At 36.2% G+C, this 15,747-nt stretch overlaps 1 protein-coding gene across 1 annotated transcript in view; it reads left to right on the top strand.

The window, feature by feature from the left end:
- The first annotated feature begins 8,158 nt into the window (after window positions 1-8,158).
- LOC142348172 (ras-related protein Rab-14-like) overlaps window positions 8,159-15,747 on the top strand; it is a 419,162-nt gene continuing 411,573 nt past the window's right edge. The window contains exon 1 of the mRNA XM_075399404.1: window positions 8,159-8,170. The gene's annotated coding sequence lies outside the window, so the exon portion shown is untranslated. The remainder of the gene's footprint in view (window positions 8,171-15,747) is intronic.

Raw genomic sequence — 15,747 nt, 5'->3', positions numbered from 1 at the left:
AAAGAGTTTTCACTGCAGTGAAAGCTCGAGTTGAAATTTTAACCACGGATGTATGCAGCCGATAGAAAAATATTCTACAATTTTTTCACCAATCACACTCTAAAAGGACTCAATCTATTTTATATTGCTTATCATAATTAACAACAGACAGTTTTCTCAATTTGTACACGATGTTATATTTGTACATTATACTTTTAACGCCACTAATTGAAGTTTCTTCTGTATGTTTACCTGAGTCGGTTAGTCTGATAGTGTAAGATAAGCCGTCTTCACTCTGAAAAATAAGAAGTACCCCTTAATGCAATGCAGTGGGCCCAAATACTGGTCTGCATTAAAACCTAGATCTTACACCAAATAGGGACTTCGTATTATTTGTCATGTAGATTGCTGGACAGAAAAAAACTAAAAGCGAAGAATGTGGCAGCAAAATTTCTTTCACTTAATGCCCATCGAAGTTCTGTTGTGTTACGTATACACGCCACATATATCAACAGTTTTATCGTAACTTTGTCAAAATTCTTTTTTTTGCGACGAAATCGAATTTCGGCAATTGTTTTACAAACATTTTTTGGCTTAAACTGATTAGTGACATAGATCGGAAAACTGATCACTAATTGTGAGACGCAAATTACGCCAGAAATTGACGTTGCACACCACACTTTGCTTCCATTTTTGACCAAATGGGAGATTTAAAGTCCGCCCAAAAGTTTTTCTTTTCCATTATTTGCAATCAATGTCACATCGGTATACTCACCTGAGCTTGCAGAAATAGTGACAATGGGATCAATCCATCGGTCCAATTGGCGCAGCCAGCAAAAACGGTTTGTCTTTTCTGCTATCATATTTTGGTCGGAATACAACGCTTTGACTAGGGTAATAGAGCATTATTAAAAATAAACCGTCCAATGTCGTGGAAGAATTGCGCTTGAACGACAGGCGAGGCAATTAATTGTAAATAAATTTTTCTTTAAAGGTGCAAAAATATTTTACCACGCCTGGATTCAAACCATTTACCTCCCTCTACCTGACCAAAAGCATTGCCCATTCGGTTAATAGGCCCTTGTTCTCGCTATGCTGCAATCGGTTTGTTTTAGCAACAAGCTTTACTTCGGAGTGAGAATAATAGAGAGCACTCCAAAACGAAGATCGAAAGCGTGAAAAAGTCACGTGAGAAAGTCAAAGAATGTTCTAGAAGAAAAGCGCAAAATGGTCAAGCGAAAAAGTTACATAAAGAAGACTAACACGTTTACAATAATTGCTATGAACTTCATCCAAGGGCTGTAACGGCTGCTCTCCTTGTGTTTCACAAAGAAAGTTTTACAGCCCCCAGTTCGTTCTGAGTAATTACAAAATCTGTCCGGATAATTCGTTTATGCAGTTTGCTTTTGTAACTGTATATCCGTTCTGCTGTACTTACCGTTGCATTAACTATTTTAGTTCGTAACTATTCGCTGATCTTAGTTTTTTCAACTATCAATTTGAACTGGATTGCTACAGATCACACAATACGGGATCTCTTTATGTATACCAGTTCAATCTGATAGAAAAAAAAATCGAAGACAAAGATATACGTCTAAGACCTTTTTGTGCAAAATTACTTAAACTTAAACTTAAGTTGGTTTTTGCTGTTTGTACTCACTAGTTGAGAATACCATAAGTTGGGGTTGTAACAGTTGAATTTCAGCTCCAATTATTCGTTGATGCAAGACACACTAACAGAATTTACTGCTCTAGAATAATATTTTGAATACAAGACACAGTAACAGTTTAATGCTCAGGAATATTTCTAGTTCAAGACACAGTAACACGTTATTTACTGCTCAAGACAATTTGTTTTGCAATATTTTGCTGAGTTATACTTTCAGCCGTTTTCTGCGGCTGCTACGTTGAGTTCTATGTGTTGCTTTATGTTATTTCCCCTTTTCTCTTTTTTTCTCACGTGACAGACTGTAACTAGAACTAGAACTATAACTATAAGTTATTCGACCTAGATCGTAATATCCACGTTTGTCATTGTCTTCCACTAACCACACAAGATGACTTCTGTCCGTTGTGGTCTGTCATTTCTTTCGACTATTCAACGTTGGCAATTACTCTTTGCGGAATCTGTCCCAGATCAGGTCTGCGTAAGCTTGCGTTTGTCGGAGGAGCTTTCTATGATCAACAAATTGCTGTGCACCTGATAGATACGGTAAACAAAGGTTCTTGTTGCCAAGTAGGAAATGGTTTGGAGTAATAGCTTCTAAATTGGTAGCATCAGAACTGACCTGTGTCAGCGGTCTAGCATTCAGCGTCTGTTCAACAAGACACATCGTGGTTGACAGAACATCTTCCGTGACTGATCGATTGCCCAGCACTGCAAACATTGCCTTATTGCAACTCCTAAACAGTCATTCCCACACTCCTCCAATGTATGGTGCTGCAGGTGGGTTGAACTTCCATCTGCTACCTTGTTGAATCAGATGTTCTTCAATTTACCTCTTGTTCCATGCTGCTATATACTCTGCCAGTTCTTTTTCAGCTCCAACGAAATTTGTCCCGTTATCGCTAATCATTTTGACCGGTTTGCCTCTTCGTGCAATGAATCGCATAATTGCGTTCAGACAACAAATAGTGTCTAGTTTTGGTACAATCTCTATATGTACCGCACGTACAATAAGGCATGCGATCAGACAGCACCAACGCTTTTCGTTTCTTCGACCAATCTTTACTGTGAATGGTCCGAAATAGTCTACGCCCACATTCGCGAACACTGTTGATGCGACTAATCGTTCTTCAGGTAGATCTGCCATTACTGGTGTCTTTGTTTGGGCTCTTCCCTTTCGACATCTAATGCATTTGTTTTTGATCGATCTCAAAGCATTTCGAATGCCTGGGATCCAGAAATTCTGCTGAACTGTGTTTCTGACATGTTCAGTACCTTCGTGATGACTATTCTTATGTTCATTTTGCAAGAATAGTTCAACTACATGGTGCTTCCGATGTAACGGTATTGGATGCTTCGTTTCGAAGCTCAATTAACTTTTACCTATTCTGCCTTGGGCACGAAAAAGTCCTTGCTGGTCTCTGATTGGTGAGAACTGGAGGATTTTGCTGGTTTTTGGAATTTCCTTTTCAGCTTTGAGAGATTTCATCTCTTCAGCAAACTGTTCTTGCTGCAGTAGTCTGAAGATGCCTGCTTGTGCACCCTCTCTTTCTTCAACACTTAGTGTTTTTGTTGCCGGTTTGTGTTTCCTAAATACGCGCTGTACGTATGCCATTGTATTTACAACTCGATTCAAATTACTGAATTGTTCCCACTGAATTATCAGCTTCTTCTCTTCAACCTTTGCTGAGAAGACCATTTAGTCGTTTTGTTCGTCTTAAGCAAATGTTAAATTCACCTGTTCAGGCCATTCGTTTTCTCGTTCCTTCAACCAGGCCGGCCCAGTGAGCCATTCACTTCTCTTAAGTTCGTCAACATTGATCGCTCGTGTGCCGATATCAGTTGGATTGTTAATACCACTCACATGATGCCACTGTGAAACATTATTTGTGTCCAAAATCTCAGCCACTCTGTTTGCAACAAACACCTGTTGCTTACGGTGGGAGCTATGAATCCATTGCAGATCAGTAGTGGAGTCTGACCAAAAGTTGCAATTGTAAATCTTCGTTTCGTGTTCTTTCACTATCTGTTCTTTAAGTCTCACCGCCATCACTGCTGCTTGTAGTTGCAAGCGTGGTATGGAAAGGTGTCTCGCATCGGTGCGACTCTGCACTTTCCAATTACAAATGCAAAGTCTGCTGAGTATTCTTTGGGCTTTGAACGTAGGTATGCAGCTGCGCACATTGTGTCTTCAGATGCGTCGGCGAACACATGAAGTTCCCATTTGTCCTTGGCTGTGCTGAAGTATCTTCTATCAATGCTGGTTTTTGCTACTTCTGGAAGCTGCGCCATCCATTTCAGAAACTCTTCTTCTTCGTTAGGTTCTACTGAGTGGTCCCAATGTTGTCCATTTTTGGCCAGATGCTCTTCAGGAGTCGTCTCATATGAACACTGAATGGTGCAAACAGTCCAAGAGGATCAAACACTGAAGAAATTAGAGATAAGATCTCCGTTGGGTGATTGGGGTCTCAACTTCTTTGCTTGTACCTCTACAAAACTGTAGACTATCATCGATAATTGTCCACTGAAGTCCAAGCACGGATGAACCTTCCTCGCTGGGTTCTATTTCGACCTGCTTTGTGTTGCTGATTGATCTTAAGTCCTCTAGGATTGCGTTGGTTACCACGTCGCTGTTGGTGATCCACTTCCTCAGCTCAAATCCATGTTTAGAGAGAAGAGGTTGCAGTTGTTTGAAAACCTTGATTGCTTCTTCAGGTGTTTCGACTGACTTGATGAAATCGTCCATGTAGACTTTGTTTTGGATTGTTTTTGCTGCAATTGGGAACTCGTCCTCGTTATCGATGGCTACTCGCGTCAGAGCGTAGTTGGCACATGTTGGTGAACTCTTTGCTCCGAAAACATGACGTTGATACTCGTAAATTTGCACAGGTTCGTTCACTGTTGGTCGCCACAGGAATCTCAAGCAGCTTTTATCCCGTTCAGGAACTTGCACTTGCAGAAACATTGATTCAATATCTGCGGTTAGGGCTATTGGCCCTTCTCGAAATCTGAATATTGTTCCTAACAATCCGTGCAGTAGATCGGCTCCGGCTAACAACTTGTCATTTAGGCATATATCTTTGTATTTTGCTGCAGCGTTGCAAACACGGCGAACTTTACCCGGTTTGTTGGGGTTTAGTACTGGGTGGTGTGGCAAATACCATTCCTTTCCGAAAGTACCTTTGACTTCCGATTTACCGGGGATCTTCACAAATCCCTTTTCAACATCTGTATCAATTGATTGTTGATACAATTCTTGTAAATTTGGGTCTCGTTGGAATCTTCGTTCCAGTGAGTAGAGCTGACCAAGGGCCGAGCTGTAATTGTTTGGAAGATTGGTTTCTGGTTCGTTCCAGAGCATGCCCACTTCGTACTGCTCGCCTGTAAACTTTGTAGTGCTCTCTAGAAACTTCTGAGCTTGTTGCTCTTTCTTTGATTGACTTACAACATTTCTTTTGCAAGCATAAGTTTCTATGTCCCACCATGATTGGATATTTTTTTGCCACTTTCACATCTTCTGTGAAGGCAAAATGACAAACATTTTGACTTTTCTTGCCTGTCATGGGACCACTGACTACCCATCCTAAATCTGTTAAGACGGCGAAAGGCTCACTCTGTGTTCCAATCTTATAGTCCAATGGACGTTGAATTTTGTAGGCATCTTGTCCAATTATGATGCTTACTTCCATCAAATTGAATTTTTTGTTAGTGAGAACATTCAGGTGTCTGAAGTTGTTCTTCAGTTCCTTGTAATCATATGTCGTGTTTCCCAACGAGATTGATGGGTGTGCAAACGCTTCAATCGAACACACCTTTGAATGTAGTCCCTTTATTAAGATAGGAACCTTTTCTGTCCTCAGATCTTGCGTCCCATGTATTCCAGCTATATTCAAGGTAACGTCCGTGCCTTTGCCTTGTAGTTGATCCTTGACACTTTGATCGATGAATGATACTATTGACCCACTATCGAGGAAAGAGTAGGTAGTCAACCTCTTACCACCACTCTGAACCGATACCGGAACTATTTGAAGAAAACTAGTAATTTGGTTACTCTGGTTGGTTGTTGCTGCGCTTACATTAACTGTGTGACTACCCTCGTCCAGTTGGTTTTCTGAGTGTAGCAATCTGTTGTGCTTTTTGGTACATCCATATATACCGCACGGGTGGACTTTACAATCTTTGATTGCATGCCCTTTCCCTAGACATCCATAAAATAAGCGTTCTTTTCTCACTGCCGCCTAGCGATCGGTGGCATTCATACTCTTAAATATTGGACAGTTCCATATTTTATGAGTGCCATCCGCTAGTGGACAGTTGTTGTTTTGCAATTGTTTCGTTTCGAACTCGCACAAGTATTTGACGATTTTGAGAATCGTTTTCCCTTGTTAGCGTTTTGCTGATCATCTTCCTTTCGTTCGCTCTTGGTTGATGGCATTCCTTCATGGACAAAAGCCATTCGAGCTAACCATTTTTCAGGGAGAGTGAGATCGCGTCTATCTTCTTGACACTCGTCAACGAAGAAGAACCACTTTTCTTTCAAGTTTGGGGGCAAGTTTTCAATTGCCACTTGCAGTGTTGAACTTGAACGCAGGTCGCCCTCATAATGGTATTGCTTTAGTACAATAACTAGGTTGCTGATTGGTATTGAGTAATTAATTATAGTCGTTGAGTCGTGCATTCGAACTGGTTGATGTTTGCGCAATATGTTAAGCTGAGCGTCGACAATTAGATAAGGTCGCCCAAACTTCCGTCCCAGGAGTTCCCACGCTTGAGCGTAGAACTCTCACGAATAGCCCATTCCTGATAAAGCTGACTTTGCTTTACCTGTCAACAAAGTTTTCAAGTGGCTCATTTTCTCTGAGTCGGGTATATCGCGATATTGAACCGTTGCTTTGAACATATTCGACCACTCCGGTCACTCTAGGGTGTTTCCGTCGAAAAAACTCAACTTCAACTTAGGTAGGTGACTACTACTGCTTGGTTTATTGCGCTTAAACTTGTCTTGTTCCCAGGCTGCGCTGGCACGCTCTCCACTTGGTGACCGTGACTTAAGTACACCTTCGCGATTGAAGCTTACCCTGGGATAATTGTTGTCAATCCTGGTTTTCGCACGCTCTAAACTATAATCGGGAAAGTTGGATAATTTATACGAGTTATCGAGCCAACCGGAAACATCTTTGTTCTTCGGGGTTTTCCAATTGAATGGTGATCTACTTCGAATACTAGGGGCTGCTATGAATTCATAGCGGCAGTTGGTTCTGCATCGCTTGTCAATTAAACAGTTTGATTCTGTTGATCCGTCATGTTTGTTTCTCCGTGGATATACGGTAACCACTCTGCGTTCAAATATTGAAAGTATTTTTCTGTCTTGACTTTGCGTTTTATAGAAATATCTGGGTCTCGGAGAGTCTCAGCTTTCTTATTCACGAGTTTTTGAACTTTGTCGTTCAATTGGAGTATCTGCTGATAAAGAGTCTTGAGCTTGCTTGGTCGATCTCGATACTTAATGAGCTCAAAACCTTTTTTTGTTTCTCAAACCAGTTGTTTTGCAAGTTGTTGATCTGTCGATCCAAAATGCTTTGACTCTGTGACGAAGTCACTTCTTGTGTGCTTCGGGACTGCAGCTTGAAACTCTACAGCTCCTTTGTTTGTTTGTTTTAATTGAGTTTTGCTTTTCAACGTTCCTATTTGTTTTGCCTAATTGGCTTGGCGTTGTTGAATTGATCGTTGGGTTTTGTTATCGTTCGTCGATGACTTTGTCACTTCGACTGTTGGGTTGGACAGCAGTTTATTCCACTGTCCGGGTCGGCGGAACAAATGTAACGGCTGCTCTCCTTGTGTTTCACAAAGAAAGTTTTACACCGCCAAGTTCGTTCTGAGTTGTTACAAAATCTGTCCGGATACTTCGTTTATGCAGTTTGCTTTTGTAACTGTATATCCGTTCTGCTGTACTTACCGTTGCATTAACCATTTTAGTTCGTAACTATTCGCTGATCTTAGTTTTTTCAACTATCAATTTGAACAGGATTGCTACAGATCACACAATACGGGATCTCTTTATGTATACCAGTTCAAACCGATAGAAAAAAAAATTGAAGACAATGATATATGTCTAAGACCTGTTTGTTCAAAAATATTTAAATTTAAACTTAAGTTGGCTTTTGCTGTTTGTACTCACCAGTTGAGAATACCAGAAGTTGGGGTTGTAACAGGTGAATTTCAGCTCCAATAATTCGTTGATGCAAGACACAGTAACAGAATTTACTGCTCAAGAATAATATTTTGAATACAAGACACAGTAACAATTTACTGCTCAGGAATATTTCTAGTTCAAGACACAGTAACACGTTATTTACTGCTCAAGACAAATTGTTTTGCAATATTTTGCTGAGTTATACTTTCAGCCGTTTTCTGCGGCTGCTACGTTGAGTTCTGTGTGTTGCTTTTTGTTATTTCCCCTTTTCTCTTTTCTCTCACGTGACAAACTTTAGCTAGAACTAGAACTATAACTATAACTTATTAAATGACTAGGACAACAGAAAGTGTTTTGTTTCTATTTTCCCGCCTACGCAAGCTAAGCGAGCTCAGCTCCAACAAGAGCAATTAACAAAAAACAATTGTTGATAGCTTTTCCTCTGCTTAGGACTTGGATACGTTCTTGGACAGCTGCTATCATTGCTATCGCAAACATTCCCACTGGATTGAGCATTTTGGACGAGTTCCTTGCGCACACGTGCCGACCATTCTTTTATCTGGATTCCTCTACTACAAATGTATCAGAACTCTCAAGAGCTCTCAGCAGATACACCGGAAAGGTACTTTTATACTACAAAAATCAGCTTTATAAATCGCGATCAACTTTTTTCCGCAATATTCCTCTAATAATATAAACTTTGAAAGTTTTAGGGCCATTTAAAAAGTTTATAACTATGAGTTTATTTAACAAAAAGTATAAGGCCAGAATTTATCTAATTTCAAGTGGTAATCTAAAAGGTTGCTTGAGAATTTTTTTTCCAATCATCAACCAAGATAATACAGACCAGCTTAATTTTGTTGAATTTCTATCAAACTAGTCGTGAAGTTTTGTCTTTGGTAGAGCTAGCTCGATGTCAGTCAGCCTTGCTTCAGCGGGTGAACGGAAAGTTACGAGGGGTAAATTAGGGGGGGGGGGGGTGTCTGGTGCCTTGTCGAGTGTTTTCAGCAACCTTATTCGAACCACTCACTTATGATCATACTAATGGCCCTTAATTTTTTAGGTACTTCTACAGAACTTGCTGGATTTGGGCTTAATGAGTTTTGAACATAGGATGGGGCGTAGGTTGAGACGGAATTAATAGATTGGTGAGATGAGGAGGGGGTAAGGGTAGGTGGGAGTAGGAACCGGAAAAGTCGAAGGAGATAGAATGGGGGAGGGAGGGAGGGGGGGGGCAGACAGAGCCTGTATATTGAAATAAGAATTGAAAAAATTATGCCAATATGATCACAACTTTCTAGCCTTGATCTTTATTGACATCGTGTACTTCTGATTGAATAATGAAAATACCTGGACAATTTGAGAAAAGACAAAAAGCGTAGCATGCAAGTCCAGAGATACAATTAAAAGCCTTGATAAGAGATCTTGAAAATCGATAACTAACCAGCAGAAAAATAAAAAGTCAAACGGAAGAAAATTTTTGAAAACGTTGAGGAAACTATCATTAAAAGCCTTTAACTTCGGAATTTTCTGGGGTGACCAATGATTTCTACCAACAAGAGAACGCAAGAATAGATAACTTGATATCGTGTGGAAAACTAACTTGCGTCATGCGAGACAAGCGGAGACAAAAAATTCTTAAGAAATAAAAGAGCTAGCACAAATATCTCTTGTCGAAATTAGCATCTTCATAGCAAAATGATTTGCTACAATGAAGACATGAAAAGCTTTGAAGCGCTGAAAGTGAATTACTGTTCTGAGCTTGACAACGCGAAAATAGCAAAAGCTGTCGAAAAAAGCATATTTAGGAATTGCTAAATTTGTTGCCAAATTTCTAAAAAAAATTAAAGCACTAATGTCTTCATCAAAAAAATTCCTGCCAGTGCCTATGAATCAACTTAGCTCCCGTCTACATGAATCTTGATAAATAAGATACAAAGAGAAGCAAAAATTGAAAAACAGTAAAAAAAAGGTTGACAATAAATTTCAGGTGTTAAAAAGAAGTCGTTCCAATTCCTGAAGCTAATTTTTTCAGAACGATTTTTTGTCTTACACAAGACAGACAATCAAAATCAAAATATGACAACAAATATTAATTACATCCAAAAAAGTTACTTAACAGCAAAGCCGAAAGAGCGTCAAATGAAATCCAAACTAATCAAAATAGTTTGCACTTCACGAGGAAAAAAAAATGGACCAGTCAGTATTGAGACTCATTAACGTAGACAAACAATAACAAATGCGTCAAAGTAAAAAAAATGTTTGTATTTTGCAAGCAAATAACTTCAAATAAGGAAAACAATAGATCTCAATTGAAATACTTAAATAACTTTTTCTTCACGCATACCTCTATACGATTTTATTGAGACATGCATTTATACAGATTTGTCGTAGGTCTGTAAAAACAAACAACAAACACTGACAAAAACAAATAATCAATTAAATTTAGCGACAAAACGGTGTCGAAGACGATAGGATCATAATTTATTCCGTAAAGAAGATAAAATCAATTGCGGCCTCTTTGAAAACTATTCAACTATTCTGATTGTGATATGGTAAATCTGAATTTGAGATTAGGTAACAAGTACATAAAAAAGAGAAAAAAAGGTTGCGAATGCAACCGCAATTTTTGAAACAATTAGCTTCAAGTTCAACCAAAAGTTAGCTGTCAACTGAATTTAACAATCAAGTTTAATCACATTAACCAATTCCAAAAGCATAAGAGAACTCTAGTGATTTTTTTCAGCGCAAAAATAGTATATGACCTGCAATCTATCTAGACTAGTTTACAACTAGACGAAAAAAACACAGAATGAAAAGTTAATAAATATGTGTACTTTTGTTTGAAAAACATAAAAGTACACAGATTTAAAAGGCTTAAAAAATTGGCTATGAAATGAAATCGATTAATGGAATCTTTCGTTCATCCAAGGGAAATCGCTAAAACCCGTCATTATCCATAACTTTTAATACGACTACAGAAAAGAAAAAAATGCAAAATTCTTTTCAGTTCTTCAAGAATACGGCGTGGGAGCCGTGCAGAAACGTAATCTATCCATTGAGAAAAAATCTGTTAAACTGTAACATTCCTATAAGTATGGCATAATTTGGTATCTGATCTGTCAAAAATATGACAAGGCAAGAAAAAGAAACGCAAAATAAGAAAACCTGAAAAAATGAAAGTTTTTCCTGTTAACTCGTAGTACGAAAGCCGAGAAACCATTACTGGAAAAAGAATAATTTTCGTTTCATTTGAAAAGCGATGCGACCTGTCTTTGCTCATCTTACGTTGCCAGTTGACCAAATATGAGAAAAGTAGCACAGCTCAAAAAAGTTTTAAATTTTGAAAACAAGTATTAAAAAATCAAAACGCACATAAGCTTTTGACTAAGAACTTTCTTTGAAAATATTTAGTAAGAGAATTGAAGTTCTCATCAGTGAGCTTGGGATCAAATTGTTTTGTCCTATAATTACCTTGAAAAAGATTGAAAAAGACAAAACCTTTCTTAAAAAACTCAGCGACTGATTAAAATGCCGGATATATGTGGGCAGTAGAAAAACAATTCGACCAAAACGAGCCAAGCCATTGCTATTTAATACATCTTCCGATAGAAACAGGTAATTTGTCATTTTTTTAAGATATGGATAGATAGATTGACAAGAAAAAATCAGAGCATCAAAGAAAATGATGCATTTTTGAATAATTATCGTAATTATTGAGTTTAATTAGCAAAAACAAAGCAAAATTTTACTTCAAGAACAACTCTGCTGAAGTTCAAGTAAAGCTAACCCTCTGCTTAGATAAAGCAGATTTTTGTCAGCAGTTTTCAGATATGTCAGCAGTTTTTAGATGTGTTAGTCTGGCAAATCGAAACACAGTGGACTGAAGAGTTTATTTGATGCCATTTTTAAATGAATAAATTCTGATTTTGAAAAAAAAGCCAAAAATTCAGCAAAACAAAAATATCAAACACTTCAAAAACAGTCTCCCATCTTTTGAAAACCAACAAAAGTATAATTAACGTATTTAACAAAGTTTTCGAGCAAAATTGGGAAATAAGTTGCATAAAGATACAGATTAAGATCTGTCCAATAGTCACATTCTTTTAATTATGGCATAATTTCGTATTTGATCTGTCAAAAATATGACAAGGCAAGAAAAAGAAACGCAAAATGGGAAAACATGAAAAATTGAAAGTTTTTCATGTGAACTCGTAGTATGAAAGTCGAGAAACCATTACTGGAAAAAAAATTTGCAATTATTTGAAAGACGATGCGACCTGTCGTTGCTCATCTTACCTTGCCAGATGACCAAATATGAAAAAATTGGCACAGCTCAAAACAATTATGAATATTATTTTGAAAAAAAATTTTAAAAATCAATACGCTCTTAAAATTTTGACTGGAGAGCTTTCTTTGAAAATATTTAGTAAGCGAAATGGACCTCTTATCTTTAAGCTTTGGATTAAATTGTTTTGTCCTATGTTTACCTTAAAAGAGATTAAAAAGGACAAAACTTTTTTTTCAAAAAACTTAGCGACTGATTAAAATATGAGTTATATTTGGACAGTAGAAAAACATTTCGACCAAAACCAGCCACGCAACTGCTATATAGTGCATTTTCAGCTAAAAATATATAATTTGTCAAATTTTTTTAGATATGGATAGATAGATTGACAAGAAAAAATCAAAGCATCAAAAGAAAATGATGCATTTTTGAATAATTATCGTATTTATTGAGTTTTATTATGAAAAAAGCAGCAAAACTTTACTTCAAGAACAACTCTGATACAGTGCAAGTAAAGCTAACCCTCTGCTCAGTTAAAGAAGATTTTTGTCAGCAGTTTTTAGATGTGTTAGTCTGGCAAATCGAAACTCAGTGTACTGAAGAGCTTATTTAATGCCATTTTCAATTGAATAAAATCTGTTTTTCAAAAAAATTAGCCAAAGATTCAGCAAAACAAAAACATCAAACACTTCAAAAACAGTCTCCCATCTTTTGAAAACCAACAAAAGTATAATTAACGTATTTAACAAAGTTTTCGAGCAAAACTGGCAAATAAATTGCATAAAGATACAGAAGAAGAACTGTTCAATAGTCACATTCTTTTAATTATGGCATAATTTCGTATTTGATCTGTCAAAAATAATGACAAGGCAAGAAAAAGAAACGCAAAATGGGAAAACATGAAAAATTGAAAGTTTTTCATGTGAACTGGTAGTATGAAAGTCGAGAAACCATTACTGGAAAAAACATTTGCAATTATTTGAAAGACGATGCGAACTGTCGTTGCTCATCTTACGTTGCCATTTGACCAAATATTGAAAAATTGGCACAGCTCAAAACAGTTATGAATATTATTTTGAAAACAAAAATTTTAAAAAATCAATACGCTCTTAAAATTTTGACTGGAGAGCTTTCTTCGAAAATATTTAGTAAGCGAAATGGACCTCTTATCTTTAAGCTTCGGATTAAATTGTTTTGTCCTATGTTTACCTTAAAAAAGATTAAAAACGACAAAACCTTTTTTAAAAAATTTAGCGACTGATTAAAATATGAGTTATATTTGGACAGTAGAAAAACATTTCGACCAAAACTAGCCACGCAATTGCTATTTAGTGCATTTTCAGCTAGAAATATGTAATTTGTCAAATTTTTTCAGATATGGATAGATAGATTGACAAGAAAAAATCAAAACATCAAAATAAAATGATGCATTTTTGAATAATTATCGTATTTATTGAGTTTTATTATAAAAAAGCAGCAAAACTTTACTTCAAGAACAACTCTGATACAGTGCAAGTAAAGCTAACCCTCTGCTTAGTTAAAGAAGATTTTTGTCAGCAGTTTTTAGATGTGTTAGTCAGGCAAATCTAAACTCAGTGTACTGAAGAGCTTATTTAATGCCATTTTCAATTGAATAAAATCTGTTTTTCAAAAAAATTAGCCAAAGATTCAGCAAAACAAAAATACCAAACACTTCAAAAACAGTCTCCCAACTTTTGAAAACCAGCAAAAGTATAATCAACGTATTTAACAGAGTTTTCGAGCAAAATTGGCAAATAAATTGCATAAAGATACAGAACAAGATCTGTTCAATTGTCACATCCTTTTAATTATGGCATATTTTCGTATCTGATCTGTCAAAAATATGACAAGGCAAGAAAATGAAACGCAAAATGGGAAAACATGAAAAATTGAAAATTTTTCGTGTTAACTCGTAGTATGAGTGCCGAGAAACCATTATTGGAACAAAAATAATTTTTAATTCATTTGAAAGAGGAGGCGACGTGTCTTGGCTCATCTTACTTTGCCAGATGACCAATTATGAAAAAAAATGGCAAAGCTCAAAAGAGTATAATTATATTGAAAACAAGTATTTTAAAAAATCAAAACGCTCTTAAGCTTTTGACTGGAGAGCTCTATTAGAAAAAATTTAGTAAGCGAATTGGACCTCTCAACAGTAAGCTTTGGATTAAATTGTTTTGTCCTATGCTTACCTTTAAAAAGATACAAAACGACAAAACCTTTTTTTTAAACTTAGCGATTGATTAAGGTATGAGTTATATTTGGACAGTAGAAAAACATTTCGACCAAAACTAGCCACGAAATTGCTATTTAATGCGTCTTCCGCTAGAAATAGGTACTGTGTCAAAATTTTTCAGACATGGATAGACAAAATGACAAAATAAAATCAAAGCATCAAAAAAAATGATGCATTTTTGAATAATTATCGTATTTATTGAGTTTCATTAGCAAAAAAAGCAGCAAAACTTTACTTCAAGAACAATTCTGATGTTTGTCAGCAGTTTTTAGAGGTGTCAGCAGTTTTTCGGTGTGTTAGTAAATCGAAACACTGTGGACTGAAGAATTTATTTAATGCCAGTTCCAATTGAATAAATTCTGTTTTTCAAAACAATTAGCCAAAGATTCAGCAAAACAAAAATATCAAACACTTCAAAAACAGTCTCCCATCTTTTGAAAACCAACAAAAGTATAATTAACGTATTTAACAAAGTTTTCGAGCAAAACTGGCAAATAAATTGCTTAAAGATACAGAAGAAGAACTGTTCAATTGTCACATTCTTTTAATTATGGCATAATTTCGTATTTGATCTGTCAAAAATAATGACAAGGCAAGAAAAAGAAACGCAAAATGGGAAAACATGAAAAATTGAAAGTTTTTCATGTGAACTGGTAGTATGAAAGTCGAGAAACCATTACTGGAAAAAACATTTGCAATTATTTGAAAGACGATGCGAACTGTCGTTGCTCATCTTACGTTGCCATTTGACCAAATATTGAAAAATTGGCACAGCTCAAAACAGTTATGAATATTATTTTGAAAACAAAAATTTTAAAAAATCAATACGCTCTTAAAATTTTGACTGGAGAGCTTTCTTTGAAAATATTTAGTAAGCGAAATGGACCTCTTATCTTTAAGCTTTGGATTAAATTGTTTTGTCCTATGTTTACCTTAAAAAAGATTAAAAACGACAAAACCTTTTTTAAAAAACTTAGCGACTGATTAAAATATGAGTTATATTTGGACAGTAGAAAAACATTTCGACCAAAACTAGCCACGCAATTGCTATTTAGTGCATTTTCAGCTAGAAATATGTAATTTGTCAAATTTTTTTAGATATGGATAGATAGATTGACAAGTAAAAATCAAAGCATCAAAATAAAATGATGCATTTTTGAATAATTATCGTATTTATTGAGTTTTATTATAAAAAAGCAGCAAAACTTTACTTCAAGAACAGCTCTGATACAGTGCAAGTAAAGCTAACCCTATGCTTAGTTAAAGAAGATTTTTGTCAGCAGTTTTAAGATGTGTTAGTCAGGCAAATCGAAACTCAGTGTACTGAAGAGCTTATTTAATGCCATTTTCAATTGAATAAAATC

This window comes from Convolutriloba macropyga, chromosome 10 (genome assembly GCF_964194025.1).
Source record: "Convolutriloba macropyga chromosome 10, txConMacr16.3, whole genome shotgun sequence".
NCBI lineage: Eukaryota > Metazoa > Xenacoelomorpha > Acoela > Convolutidae > Convolutriloba > Convolutriloba macropyga.
This window is presented reverse-complemented; position numbering and strand designations above follow the sequence as displayed.